Genomic DNA, 14,348 nt, shown 5'->3' on the forward strand with positions numbered 1-14,348 from the left:
TATTAGCGGCCCAATAATACTCACTTAGGCTCGGTAGTGCCAGCCCCCCCCCTATCCCTGCTACGCTGTAAGAATCCCTTCCTCACTCTCGGGGTCTTCCTGGCCCACACAAAACCCATGATGCTCTTTTCAATCCTTTTAAAAAAAGCCTTCGTGATCACCACCGGGAGGCACTGAAACACAAAGAGGAATCTCGGGAGGACCACCATCTTAACCGCCTGCACCCTCCCTGCCATTGACAGGGATACCATATCCCATCTCTTGAAATCCTCCTCCATCTGTTCCACCAACCGCGTTAAATTTAACCTATGCAATGTGCCCCAATTCTTAGCTATCTGGATCCCCAGGTAACGAAAGTCCCTTGTTACCTTCCTCAACGGTAGGTCCTCTATTTCTCTACTCTGCTCCCCTGGATGCACCACAAACTTTTCCCCATGTTCAATTTATACCCTGAAAAATCCCCAAACTCCCCAAGTATCCGCATTATTTCTGGCATCCCCTCCGCCGGGTCCGCCACGTATAGTAGCAAATCGTCCGCATACAAAGATACCCGGTGCTCTTCTCCTCCCCTAAGTACTCCCCTCCACTTCTTGGAACCCCTCAACGCTATCGCCAGGGGCTCAATCGCCAGTGCAAACAATAATGGGGACAGAGGGCATCCCTGCCTTGTCCCTCTATGGAGCCGAAAATATGCAGATCCCCGTCCATTCGTGACCACGCTCGCCACTGGGGCCCTATACAACAGCTGCACCCATCTAACATACCCCTCTCCAAAACCAAATCTCCTCAACACCTCCCACAAATAATCCCACTCCACTCTATCAAATGCTTTCTCGGCATCCATCGCCACTACTATCTCCGTTTCTCCCTCTGGTGGGGCCATCATCATTACCCCTAACAACCTCTGTATATTCGTGTTCAGCTGTCTCCCCTTCACAAACCCAGTTTGGTCCTCGTGGACCACCCCCGGGACACATTCCTCTATTCTCATTGCCATTACCTTGGCCAGGACCTTGGCATCTACATTTAGGAGGGAAATAGGTCTATAGGACCCGCATTGTAGCGGGTCCTTTTCCTTCTTTAAGAGAAGCGATATCGTTGCTTCAGACATAGTCGGGGGCAGTTGTCCCCTTTCCTTTGCCTCATTAAAGGTCCTCGTCAGTACCGGGGCGAGCAAGTCCACATATTTTCTATAGAATTCGACTGGGAATCCATCCGGTCCCGGGGCCTTTCCCGCCTGCATGCTCCTAATTCCTTTCACCACTTCTTCTACCTCGATCTGTGCTCCCAGTCCCACCCTTTCCTGCTCTTCCACCTTGGGAAATTCCAGCCGATCCATGAAGCCCATCATTCTCTCCCTCCCATCCGGGGGTTGAGCTTCATATAATTTTTTATAAAATGTCTTGAACGCTCCATTCACTCTCTCCGCTCCATCTCTCCTTCCTCATCCCTCACTCCCCCTATTTCCCTCGCTGCTCCCCTTTTCCTCAATTGGTGTGCCAGCAACCTGCTCGCCTTCTCCCCATATTCGTACTGTACACCCTGTGCCTTCCTCCATTGTGCCTCTGCAGTGCCTGTAGTCAGCAAGTCAAATTCTACATGTAGCCTTTGCCTTTCCCTGTACAGTCCCTCCTCCGGTGCTTCCGCATATTGTCTGTCCACCCTCAAAAGTTCTTGCAGCAACCGCTCCCGTTCCTTACTCTCCTGCTTCCCTTTATGTGCCCTTATTGATATCAGCTCCCCTCTAACCACCGCCTTCAACGCCTCCCAGACCACTCCCACCTGGACCTCCCCATTATCATTGAGTTCCAAGTACTTTTCAATGCACCCCCTCACCCTTAGACACACCCCCTCATCTGCCATTAGTCCCATGTCCATTCTCCAGGGTGGGCGCCCTCCTGTTTCCTCCCCTATGTCCAAGTCCACCCAGTGTGGAGCGTGATCCGAAATGGCTATAGCCGTATACTCCGTTCCCCTCACCTTCGGGATCAATGCCCTACCCAGCACAAAAAAGTCTATTCGCGAGTAGACTTTATGGACAGAGGAGAAAAACGAGAACTCCTTACTCCTAGGTCTGCTAAATCTCCATGGGTCTACACCTCCCATCTGCTCCATAAAATCTTTAAGTACCTTGGCTGCTGCCGGCCTCCTTCCAGTCCTGGACTTCGACCTATCCAGCCCTGGTTCCAACACCGTATTAAAATCTCCCCCCATTATCAGCTTTCCCATCTCTAGGTCCGGAATGCGTCCTAGCATCCGCCTCATAAAATTGGCATCATCCCAGTTCGGGGCATATACGTTTACCAAAACCACCGTCTCCCCCTGTAGTTTGCCACTCACCATCACGTATCTGCCCCCGTTATCCACCACTATAGTCTTTGCCTCGAACATTACCCGCTTCCCCACTAATATAGCCACCCCCCTGTTTTTCGCATCTAGCCCCGAATGGAACACCTGCCCCACCCATCCTTTGCGTAGCCTAACCTGGTCTATCAGTTTCAGGTGCGTTTCCTGTAACATAACCACATCTGCCTTAAGTTTCTTAAGGTGTGCGAGTACCCGTGCCCTCTTTATCGGCCCGTTCAGCCCTCTCACGTTCCACGTGATCAGCCGAGTTGGGGGGCTTCCTACCCCCCCTTGTCGATTAGCCATCACCTTTTTCCAGCTCCTCACCCGGTTCCCACGCAGCTGTATCTCCCCCAGGCGGTGCCCCCCCCCCGCCCATCCTCTCCCATACCAGCTCCCCCCTCTCCCCAGCAGCAGCAACCCAGTAATTCCCCCCTCCCACCCCCCCCCGCTAGATCCCCCGCTAGCGTAATTACTCCCCCCATGTTGCTCCCAGAAGTCAGCAAACTCTGGCTGACCTCGGCTTCCCCCCGTGACCTCGGCTCGCACCGTGCGACGCCCCCTCCTTCCTGCTTCTCTATTCCCGCCATGATTATCATAGCGCGGGAACCAAGCCCGCGCTTCTCCCTTGGCCCCGCCCCCAATGGCCAACGCCCCATCTCCTCCACCTCCCCTCCTCCCCCAATCACCACCTGTGGGAGAGAGAAAAGTTACCACATCGCAGGATTAGTACATAAAACCCCTCTTTGCCCCCCACATTTGCCCCACCACTTTGTTCGAACGTTCTTTTTAATAACCCGCTCATTCCAGTTTTTCTTCCACAATAAAAGTCCACGCTTCATCCGCCGTCTCAAAGTAGTGGTGCCTCCCTCGATATGTGACCCACAGTCTTGCCGGTTGCAGCATTCCAAATTTTATCTTCTTTTTATGAAGCACCGCCTTGGCCCGATTAAAGCTCGCCCTCCTTCTCGCCACCTCCGCACTCCAGTCTTGATAAACGCGGATCACCGCGTTCTCCCATTTACTGCTCCAAGTTTTCTTCGCCCATCTAAGGACCATTTCTCTATCCTTAAAACGGAGGAATCTCACCACTATGGCTCTGGGAATTTCTCCTGCTCTCGGTCCTCGCGCCATCACTCGGTATGCTCCCTCCACCTCCAACGGACCCGCCGGGGCCTCCGCTCCCATTAACGAGTGCAGCATCGTGCTCACATATGCCCCGACGTCCGCTCCCTCCACACCTTCAGGAAGACCAAGAATCCTCAGGTTGTTCCTCCTTGCGTTGTTTTCCAGTGCCTCCAACCTTTCCACACATCGTTTCTGATGTGCGTCCTGCGTCTCCGTCTTCACCACCAGGCCCTGTATATCGTCCTCATTCTCGGCTGCCTTTGCCTTCACGACCCGAAGCTCCCGCTCCTGGGTCTTTTGTTCCTCCTTTAGCCCTTCGATCGCCTGTAGTATCGGGGCCAACAGCTCTTTCTTCATTTCCTTTTTGATCTCTTCCACACAGCATTTCAAGAACTCTTGTTGTTCAGGGCCCCATGTTAAACTGCCACCTTCCGACGCCATCTTGGTTTTTGCTTGCCTTCCTTGCCGCTGTTCTAAAGGATCCACTGCAATCTGGCCACTCTCTCCTCCTTTTTCCATCCGTATCCAGGGGGGATTCCCTTCTGGTTTACCGCACAGTGTTTTTAGCCGTCAAAATTGCCGTTGGGGCTCCTATCAAGAGCCCAAAAGTCCGTTTCACAGGGAGCTGCCGAAACGTGCGACTCAGCTGGTCATCGCCGCACCCGGAAGTCATGTTAAAACAAACTTTAATTTAAACACAGAATTAACATCAAATAAATAGCTTTACAATGACCAGTTAAACAGTTCTTGAATAAAAGGAAAAAATTGAACTTACGATCTACACCTGCCCCTAATCCCAGTAAAGCAACCCAATACAGTTCAAATGCCACTTATAAATAAAGTTTACACAACAGGTTCACTTGGATATCTGTGTAGAGACTTTGGGGGGAGTTCCTTTCAAGAGCAGATCCAGTACACTTCTGCTCAACCTAAGCATTTGGCAAAAACTGCTGTTCAATTTAAAATCCCATAACAGGCTGCAAAACTACAGACAGATCTGGATCCTCCCATTAGTTACATCATCTGTATCCCACTAAGCTACAACTAAACAACAACACTCCCTCATAAATTATCTATACTGCAAGGAATCTCCCACAATCAAAACACAATTCCATTAGCCCTTTATCTGTAACCAAGTAAGTGGTTGAAATCAATCGTTACCTCACCTTTTATGACTCTTTAATTACAGCTTTAGCAGACATACTGCTGGTATGTATTTTAAACCAGGGTTTTTAATAACATTACTGCAACAGAATATAAAATATAACACATAACAATTTCTACATTCATTACAGGTCTGAGTGAAATGGTCTGTTTAGAAACTATTGCCTTTTCGATTGGTCTTCACCTTACCTCCCCAAAGGATTAGGTGCAGAGAGAATGAAAATCTCTTGGGGGTGAAATCAGTCTTGGGCAGTAGGACACAATGCTCAATAGTAAACCTGTGTTACACCCGAACATGACCAGAAGAATATAATAGAAAATAATGAATTAGCAGTCCTTTTATACCCCACACAATTTAATTTTCATCAACAAGTTTAAGGGAGGAAAAGCTTCCCAAACCATTGGTATACTATAAAGGAATGCTCCTGGGTTATGTAGCCACAGACCATCTGCCTCAATGTTTGCAGAATAAATGGATCTACAAAAGACACATTAATAACACAAGGCAATTTGAGCAGTACTAAATGCATTAAAAGAAAGAACTTGAGTTTTTTGGACCAATTGCGCAACCTCAGGATGTCCCAAAGTGCTTTACAGCTGATTAAGTACTTCTGAAGTGTGGCCACCTTCGTAATGTAGGAAACATGGCTTGCCAAATTGCACACAACAGGCTCCCCCATACAGTAAAGTGATGAAGACTAGATCTTTTGTTTTTAGGCATTGGTTGTTTAGGGGGACATGATTGTGACAGGTTAACATCTTCTTTAATTACACACGAGCACCGTAATTGACGCCTGAGATTTTGAGCCAATGATCTACACCTTGCCAGTGACTCTGAATATTTGGTTTAACTGAAAAACATTCTTAACCTGTTTTACTTGGAATTACCACATGTTTGATGTTTTGTCGTCTTCCAAATGTATTTTATTATAGTAAAAACATGAATACTTGGATGCTGGAAATCGGCAGTAAAAACAAAGAATGTTTGAAGCACCCGACAAGTCAGCCAATTAGTTAGCAGTGACCTTTCTGGAAGAAGTTAGAAATATAACAGTTTATTAACAAGTGGAGGGAGATGTGAAAGGGAAGGAAATAACAAAAGGGAAGGTGTGTGATCAGGTGGGTGACAGGAGAAGTTTAATGACAAAGAGGTTGATGGTGCAAAGAAAAACAGTGATAATAGGAGAAGCAAAATAAATGATGAGTCCAAAGGAAGTGTAAATGGCAACAGAGGAGGAGGGGAGTATGAGAAACATGGCAAGGAGAACAAGGCTCTTCTGGCTTAGACATTGTGAATGAATAAAGGAGGTTTTAGGAGTGTGGAGAATAAAACCTTTTGAAAATGTGGAGGAGTAAGGAAAGTAGAGGAGTATGGTGGACAGAAACTGGGGGTCAGGAGTACCCCACTGGCATTGTAACAATTGGGGATTCTACCTCAAGAACTATCCCACAGCTCCTCCACTCTCAGTGACTCTCCTGTAGCTGCCTTCCATTGCCAGCACCCGTTACAGGGCAAAACAATGGTTAGGAGTCAAATCTACTTTATATTTGCAATTTTCTTATTCTTGTGTTAATTTGGATTCGTTTGATGTATGTTCAGGTCTGCTTTTATTTCCAATGTTTACGATTTTGTTACTTTTATTTCTACAGATGCAGTCTGCTAGGCTGTATGGGGCTTTCTCTCGTTTCTAGCAAGGTTAGAGTACTGGGCACTGAATGCTAAAAGACAAACAAACTCCCTTCTTGCCATTGAGCCAAGGCCGACACCCAAATTCAGGAACCAGTCCCCATAACCCCATCCTATACTTAATATGAGAAACAGTTGCCATGTAATAGAATTACACAGACTGGTGCAGTGAAAATGGCATGGTCATTTATAATGTGCGAATAAAAAAGCTGGTGCTGAGAGTGCAGTTATTACTTTGTTAAAGCACTGTCCTGTTCCATTGAGAATTCATTCTGTTCTTGCAACATACGTCACATTCAATAAAGAGACTTCAGTGCAACAATGCAATTAATTGCAAAGATTTGGAAATGATGTGTAATTACTGTGTTTTGATATGATTTGAAATGCAGATATCAGTGTTTACAAGTTGTTGCCAGGATTGAAGAATAATAGGCAATTAAGATTCATTAAACAATAAAAAGAAAAAACCTGTCGACAGGTTGCTTATCACTCAAGTTATCAAAAGTGGGCGAGGGAGGGAAAACTGAGGCAATGGGATCATGAAAGAGAGTGAGACAAAAAAGACACTAATCCATTAGATGCTTGGTATGGCCTTTGCTGACAGTAGATAACAGTTCAATCTGTTCAGGAAATAATATTCCATCCTTGGAAATGTGCCAAATTAATTAATACAGTGGAATATCTTGCAGCAGGAACTACAGGGAAAAAAGTGCCTTTGGGAAGGACATTTAGGAACCTGGAAGTTAAGTGACATTTTACAATGCATTATTTGAAAAGTGCAGAAGTGAAGAGTGCAGGGAGCAAATTCTTAACTCATTAGGAAGCACTTTTGATCCCAGAGATATTGGTGTTGGTAGATAGTCCTTACCCAGAAGTGTTGATGGATAGTCATTGAATCAGCACTTTGTGCTTCACACTGTATCATGTGCAGTCAAACATTTATGCAATGGTTATTACAAATCTCCTATTAATATAACAAGATTCTTCCTGGTCCTGCCTCAAGGTCTATAGGAGACTGAACCTCTGAGATTAACGACTGAAGTGATGAATTGTTTTTTTCTGTATGCTTGTGATAACTGAGACTGACAGCACTGCACAACATTTTAACAATTTACTCTGTAGCAGTAGATGTTAAACATTCAAGCAAATATTTAGCAGAGAAGGTTTTTCTCACATGTTTCTCTTTGTAGGGTTATAATCTGACTAAATCCTAAAGTGAGAGAGGGAAAGGAGGAAAGGGAGGAAAAAAGAGGGGGAAGGGAGAGAAGAGGAGTGGAAAGAAGGATATAAGAGGGGAAGAGAAGAAGTGGAAAGAGGGGAATGGTCTTGTAGATTTGTCCTAATATTTACTAATATGTCTACTACAAATTTTCATCAAAGTAAAAAATAATCTGAATTAAAAATGTGATGCAGCTAACTCAAATGCTCCAGCATCTGACAGCATAAAACAGGATAATGAATCATAAAAAATAGACTCTTGTCCAAAGTGTTCATTTTATTTTTGGTGCCAATGTTCTTTACAGCAAGTTCCTGCTTCAACTTTCAAATTTATGCCTTCATATCACAAACCCAAGAATTAAGGGGGAAGGGGGGAAATTAAATTATCTTAACAGCTTTTGGTGTTTGATTTAATTTTATAAATTATCTACTCCCCCACTTGTCTCTGTCTTGCAGTGACTGATGCCAAGGTACAGTTCCACAGAGTGAGCATAGTCTTCCATTAGCTCCTCCAATTGTGGTGCTTTATTTGTGGACCTAATTGCAAGTGTCGGTGCGCTAATAGGTAGTAAATCATCTCACTCATGTCTCATCGTGTTTTTAACTTACAATGCTTCTCACCAGAGTGAGAATCGATTGGTCTTTAGCTCTGTGCTTGCTTAAGTTTAAATTTCTCCCCAGCTTTTGATTTTGTTGTGTTAAGTCCCCAATACCGTGCTTCTGATTTTTCAGATGCAATGACCCATGCCATACGCCATGTCCTACAGAGGGTGCTGTTGGTATCTTGAATGTCCAACAATTCTGGTGTCCAAATATTCAATGATGCCATAAAATGCTTGCAAATGTATCTCTGCATGCCCAAAAGTTGACACTGTTTGTCTGGCAACCTGTTTGGATTTATAGTTGCATTTGTCGAAGTGGTACTGAGACCTAGGATTGTAATTTTGACTTTGAGTGAGAGTGCAAAATGGGCAATAGGAAATCTACAGGCCATCTTTTGGATAAGATGTTTAATTGAGACGCCTGTCTACCCTCTGCTAGGTGCAATAGATCCCATGCTACTATTTTAAAGAAGGGCAGTGGTGTTCTCCCCAGTGTCCTGGCCAATATTCGTCCCTCAATTAACTTCACAAAAATAAGTTATCTGGCCATTATCTAATTTCTGTAAGTAGGATCTCACAGTACAGAAATTGGCTGTCACATTTCATATGTTGCAACTGTGATCACACTTCAAAAGTACTTGAATGGCTGTAAAGTATGCTGGAATGACCTGAGGCCATGAACGGTGTTTATATTCTCACGCTGGAGGAGAATTGCAACCGATTTATGATCCCCCTGGGAGTGCAAATTGGGATGCAATTCCGAATCCCTTGTCATGCAAATTTATGCATGGCGAGGAATAAGAGGGATTCCCGCTTTCGGGCTGCCATTTTGAGTGGGCAGCCAGATAACAAAGCCCCGTGGCTGGCCAGCCCTCCGCAATGCAAATCAGGACCAAACCTTCCCCCGCACCGGAAAGCAGCCCCCAGATTGCCTGGATGCCCCCCTTTCCCCAGGTATGGGGGTGACTCTACCCCCACCCCAGAGACCCCCCTAATGAGGGACACACCCCAGGGGCACCTGTAATAGGGAGGCCCCCTGAGATACCTGCAATAGGGAGACCTCCCAGAGATTCCTGTAATAGAGAGACACCCCAGGGACCCGTAACTGAAGGAACCACACATAGACCCCCTAACTAAAGGGATTCCCTCACAGAGACCCCCCCTAACTAAAGGAACCCACCCACCGAGACCCCCTAACTAAGGGACCACCACAGACACCCCCTAACTAAACAGACTCCCCACAGGGACCCCCTGACTAAAGGGAGCCCCCACCCCACAGAAAAGAGATTCCTGCCTGGAAGCTAAAGAGCAGCCAAACAGGGGAAGTGAAAAGCATTACAGCTGTAGCACTAACCTGGAAGCTCCAGCTGTTCTTTCCTCAGAACAACTATAACCTGTGTTTCAATCCCGCAGATCCATTAACTGCAAGCCATTCATAACTTTCTGGTAGTGGGCTGTGATTGACAGCTCCCACAAACCAGCTGCAGCCTTGATTCAGTCATCTCCCCATATGCATCAGTGACTCTCAATGGTGACACCCCAATGTTTACAAACATTAACCACATCAAAGCGAGGTAAGTGCATTCCAAGCACAAAGTGCAATCCAATCACTCAAGCGTGTAATTATAAATCTTGAAAATAAATTTCAATTGCAGCTTTAGCGTGAACAGAACAGCTTAGCAGCTTGTTGTTTCTACCTTATCGGAGTGAACAGGTATGAATGGTGAGTATCTGAGTAATCTTTGGTGTGAGGTTGCAGTACTGTGATTGTTGAATTTCACATCAAAGGACACTTTGACTAATGGTTAACTCTGTTGCTTCACAGCTCTAGGGTTCCAGGTTCGATTTCCGGTTCGGGTCACTGTCTGTGCAGAGTCTGCACGTTTTCCCCATGTCTGCATGGGTTTCCTCCGGGTGCTCCAGTTTCCTCCCACAGTCAAAAGATGTGCAGGTTAGGGGTATGGACCATGCTAAATTGCCCCTTAGTGTCCAAAAGGTTGGGTGGGGTTACTGGGTTAAGGTGGAAGTGCGGGTTTAATTAGGGTGCTCTTTCCAAGGACCGGTGCAGACTTGATGGGCCGAATGGTCTCTTTCTGCACTGTGAATTCTACGATTAGCGTCCTGAGATGGAGAGCCAAGAGATTGTTATGTTTCCTAACCTATGAGGAGAGAATTGCCTGTCTTCCATTTAGGACCCTGGGCGTCATTCTCCGACCCCCCAGTGAGTCGGAGAATGGCCGTTGGCCGCCGTGAATCCCGCCCCCGCCGGTTGCCGAAGTCTCCGGTACCGGATATTCGGCGGGGGCGGGAATCGGGCCGCGCCAGTTGGCGGGCCCCCCCCCCCGCTCGATTCTCCAGCCCGGATGGGCCGAAGTCCCGCCGATAAATTACCTGTCCCGCCGGCGTAAATTAGAGTACCTATTTACCGGCGGGACAAGGCAGCGTGGGCGGGCTCCGGGGTCCTGGGGGGGGGGGGCGCGGGGCGATCTGACCCCGGGGGGTGCCCCCACGGTGGCCTGGCCCGCGATCAGGGCCCACCAATCCGCGGGCGGGCCTGTGCTGTGGGGGCACTCTTTCCCTTCCGCCTCCGCAACGGTCTCCACCATGACGGAGGCGGAAGTGACTCTCCCCACTGCGCATGCGCGGAAACTGTCCGCGGCCGCTGACGCTCCCGCGCATGCGCCGCCCGGAGATGTCATTTCCGCGCCAGCTGGCGGGGCAACAAAGGCCGTTTCCGCCAGCTGGCGGGGCGGAAATCCCTCCGGCGCCGGCCTAGCCCCTCAATGTTGGGGCTCGGCCCCCAAAGATGCGGAGCATTCCGCACCTTTGGGGCGGCGCGATGCCCGTCTGATTGGCGCCGTTTTGGGAGAATTTCGCCCCTGATATCTATAAACTCAGTCTGACCATCCAAGGCATACGCAACACAATTAGTTATTCTTTCTTTGCAAAAGTTGTTGATTTGGTCTTAAAATCTTTTCACTGAGCTGCAAACATACCCTGCGAGCAACTTTGTTATTATTGCTAAGCACTCGCCATAGTTTGTGTGACTCAGAAAGGATCCTTCCTGCTTTATCTCGTGTCTCTTTATAAAAGATTCCAATCAAAACCAACAAATAATCCATAACTAAGATGCATTCTCCCCGTGGAGAAGCGTTTTACATTATTAGAAGTATCTTTTGTGATTCCCTCTGCTGTTAGTTATAGTTTTGACAATTTTTCTGCAATGAGAAAATAAAATGTATTTATGGCACGCAATTTTTTTTTTTACTAATCACTAAAAATTATGGCAGCCATATATGATTTTTTATTTATCTGTTGAGCAGCGGACACCAGAAACTGCTACACGATTAGGGACTTTTTTTTTGTGATACCTTGAATTGTGCCGCATAACAATAAAGATAAAACTCACAGCTCAGAACAGGTTAAAATAATGCTGAGATCCGACCCATGAACCATTGGGCCGAATCTTTCCGGTTCCGCCGAAACGTTTTGAAGGGGTGTTGGGAGCAATGTTGGACATGAGGAAGTTGGCCAGCTGCCTCCTGGAATTGGGGTGGACTACCTCCCCGGCAGCACCAACTAGCGACAATTAAGAAGCCACTTGTGAACAGGCTGGGATATGCTGGGATCATACCGGCAGCGTACGGCCTTTGGGGGGGGGGGGGGGTTGCGGAAGGACTCACAGAGCTAGGAACGATTTTGAACTACACAAATGTCAAAGGTGGGAAGAATCCGTCCATTCTCTTTGACTGGAAAGAAAGATATCTGCCTGCTTAGTGTCAAACCTCTACTCAATCAGTTACTCATTGCTTTCCTCTCTGTTGTCTCCTTCTCTCTCGTCCCCTTTTTATTCACTCTCAGATTTTCTTTCCCGTTCACTTTTTTCTCTATTTCTCACATTTTCTTTCCATTTCTCTGCTTTCCCCCTTCTATCTATCCAATTCTCCCTGCTTCTCTTTCTCTCCCACCTATTCACTTCCCGTTTCAGCTTCCCTGACTGGGAGAGGTGGAAGAGTATTGGAATTCCAACTTGCAGCCTTCAGCCATTTCCCCAAACAAGTTATGATGCTTTTGCAATTTTCACTTGAATGTTGTAGCTAATGGCTCAAGAATGTCAGAAAGAACTTGTTTGGTATACTTTAAATTGCAAAGCATTGGGAACGGGGAACATTATGGCTGAGGTCGCAAATAGACCCTTTTTTTACTCTGGAGAGCGCCGCTCACTGGAACTCCCCATTGTAGTGAGAGATCCCAATCTCCGAGACCCCTAAAACAATCCCCAACCTCCCCCCCCCCCCAGCCCAAATACAATATTGGAGAGTCCCGTCCCCCCCTATCAGCCTGCCAGGGTGCCCCCCACAGTCAGCCTGGCACCCTGACAGTGCCCATGCCAGCTGGCAGTACCACCTGGGACGTGCCAGGCTGGCACCCAGGTGGCACTGCCAGGGTACCCAGGTGGCACCAGCACTGCCAGGGCACCAACCTGCCCAAAAGGCATGCAACTGGGGGCCTTCGATCCCTTCGAGACCCCATGAGTGCCGTTCCATCTGGTCCCCGTTTGCGGACGCCAGTTTTTTTTTATTCAAAAAAATATACTTTATTCATAAAATTTATCATAAGCATTACAGGACATTTCGAATTGTCTTGACTGTACATTTCCGGCAGAGTTACACATTGCCTTGACTTTCTTCCATTCAATTTTGATAATATTATACACATATCACTCTTTACGTTTCAATTCCTTCTTAAATATTTACATTGTCATGTTTGTTTTATACATTGGAGTGTTGGTGGCCCAGACCGAGGGGGGTTTACACTGTTACCCGCCTCTCGGTGTACATTTGCTGGAAAGACCTTACACAGTGGTCTTTCCCCATTGCGCCTTGGCGGCAGCTGCCCCAAGCTTGAGTGCGTCCCTCAGCACGTAGTCCTGGACCTTGGAATGTGCCAGTCTGCAACACTCGGTCGAGGACAATTCTTTGCACTGGAAGATCAGCAAGTTTCGGGCAGACCAAAGAGCGTCTTTCACCGAGTTGATGACCTTCCAGCAGCAGTTGATATTTGTCTCGGTGTGTGTCCCTGGAAACAGTCCGTAGAGCACAGAGTCCTGTGTCACAGATCTGTTCGGGATAAACCTTGACAAATACCACTGCATCTCTCTCCAGACCTTCTTTGCAAAGGCACATTCCACAAGGAGGTGTGTGACCGTCTCATTTCCCCCACAGCCACTCCGAGGGCAGCGTGCATTGGCGCAGAGCCTTCGGGTGTGCATGAAGAATCTGACAGGGAGGGCCCTTCTCACCACCAGCCAAGCTAGGTCTTGGTGCTTGTTTGAAAGTTCTGGTGATGAGGCGTTCTGCCAGATGACTCTGGCAGTCTGCTCAGGGAACCATCCAACGTCCTCCACGGTCTCTTTTTCCCTGAGGGCCTCGAGGACATTACGTGCTGACCACTGCTTCATTGCCTTGTGGTCAAAGGTGTTTTTCTTCAAAAACTTTTCCACGAAGGACAGGTGGTACGGTACGGTCCAACTACTTGGAGCGTTCCGCGGCAATGAGGCCAGGCCCATCCTTCGTAACACCGGTGACAGGTAGAACCTCAGTATGTAGTGACACTTGGTGTTTGCATACTGGGGGTCCACGCACAGCTTGATGCAGCTGGACACAAAGGTGGCCAACAGGATGAGGGAGGTGTTGGGTACGTTCCGCCCTCCCTTCTCCAGAGGTTTGTACATGGTGTCCCTTCGGACACGGTCCATCTTGGATCTCCAGATGAATTTGAAGATGGCTCGGGTGACTGCTGCGGCGTAGGGTCGGGTTATGGGCCAGACCTTCGCCACGTGCAGTAGCACCGAGAGTACCTTACACCTGCGCCAGTACCAAATGCGCTCACCTGAAGTCTCCGAAGTGAAGGGGTTGAATCCCAAAGCCTCAGGTACCTCGGGAATCTGCACATTAGTGCTAGCTGTCTCGCTCTAATATACAGATTTACCAAAAAGTGATCTTGCATTGAATCTCGCGAGGCGTTGTGAACGGGGTAGATCCCAGGAGGGTGTCTCCAAGCTTTCAACGTTCACGCTGCGCCTTGGCGAGCTGCCTTTTGGGCGCAGCATGGCTGTTAGATTGTGCCCTTCATGTTTAGGTTTGATTATAGGAGGAATGCAAGATTGGAAGGTGGTGTAGAATTCCAGTTTAGAGCTTCTA

The sequence above is a fragment of the Scyliorhinus torazame genome, chromosome 17, assembly GCF_047496885.1.
Source record: "Scyliorhinus torazame isolate Kashiwa2021f chromosome 17, sScyTor2.1, whole genome shotgun sequence".
Lineage (NCBI taxonomy): Eukaryota > Metazoa > Chordata > Chondrichthyes > Carcharhiniformes > Scyliorhinidae > Scyliorhinus > Scyliorhinus torazame.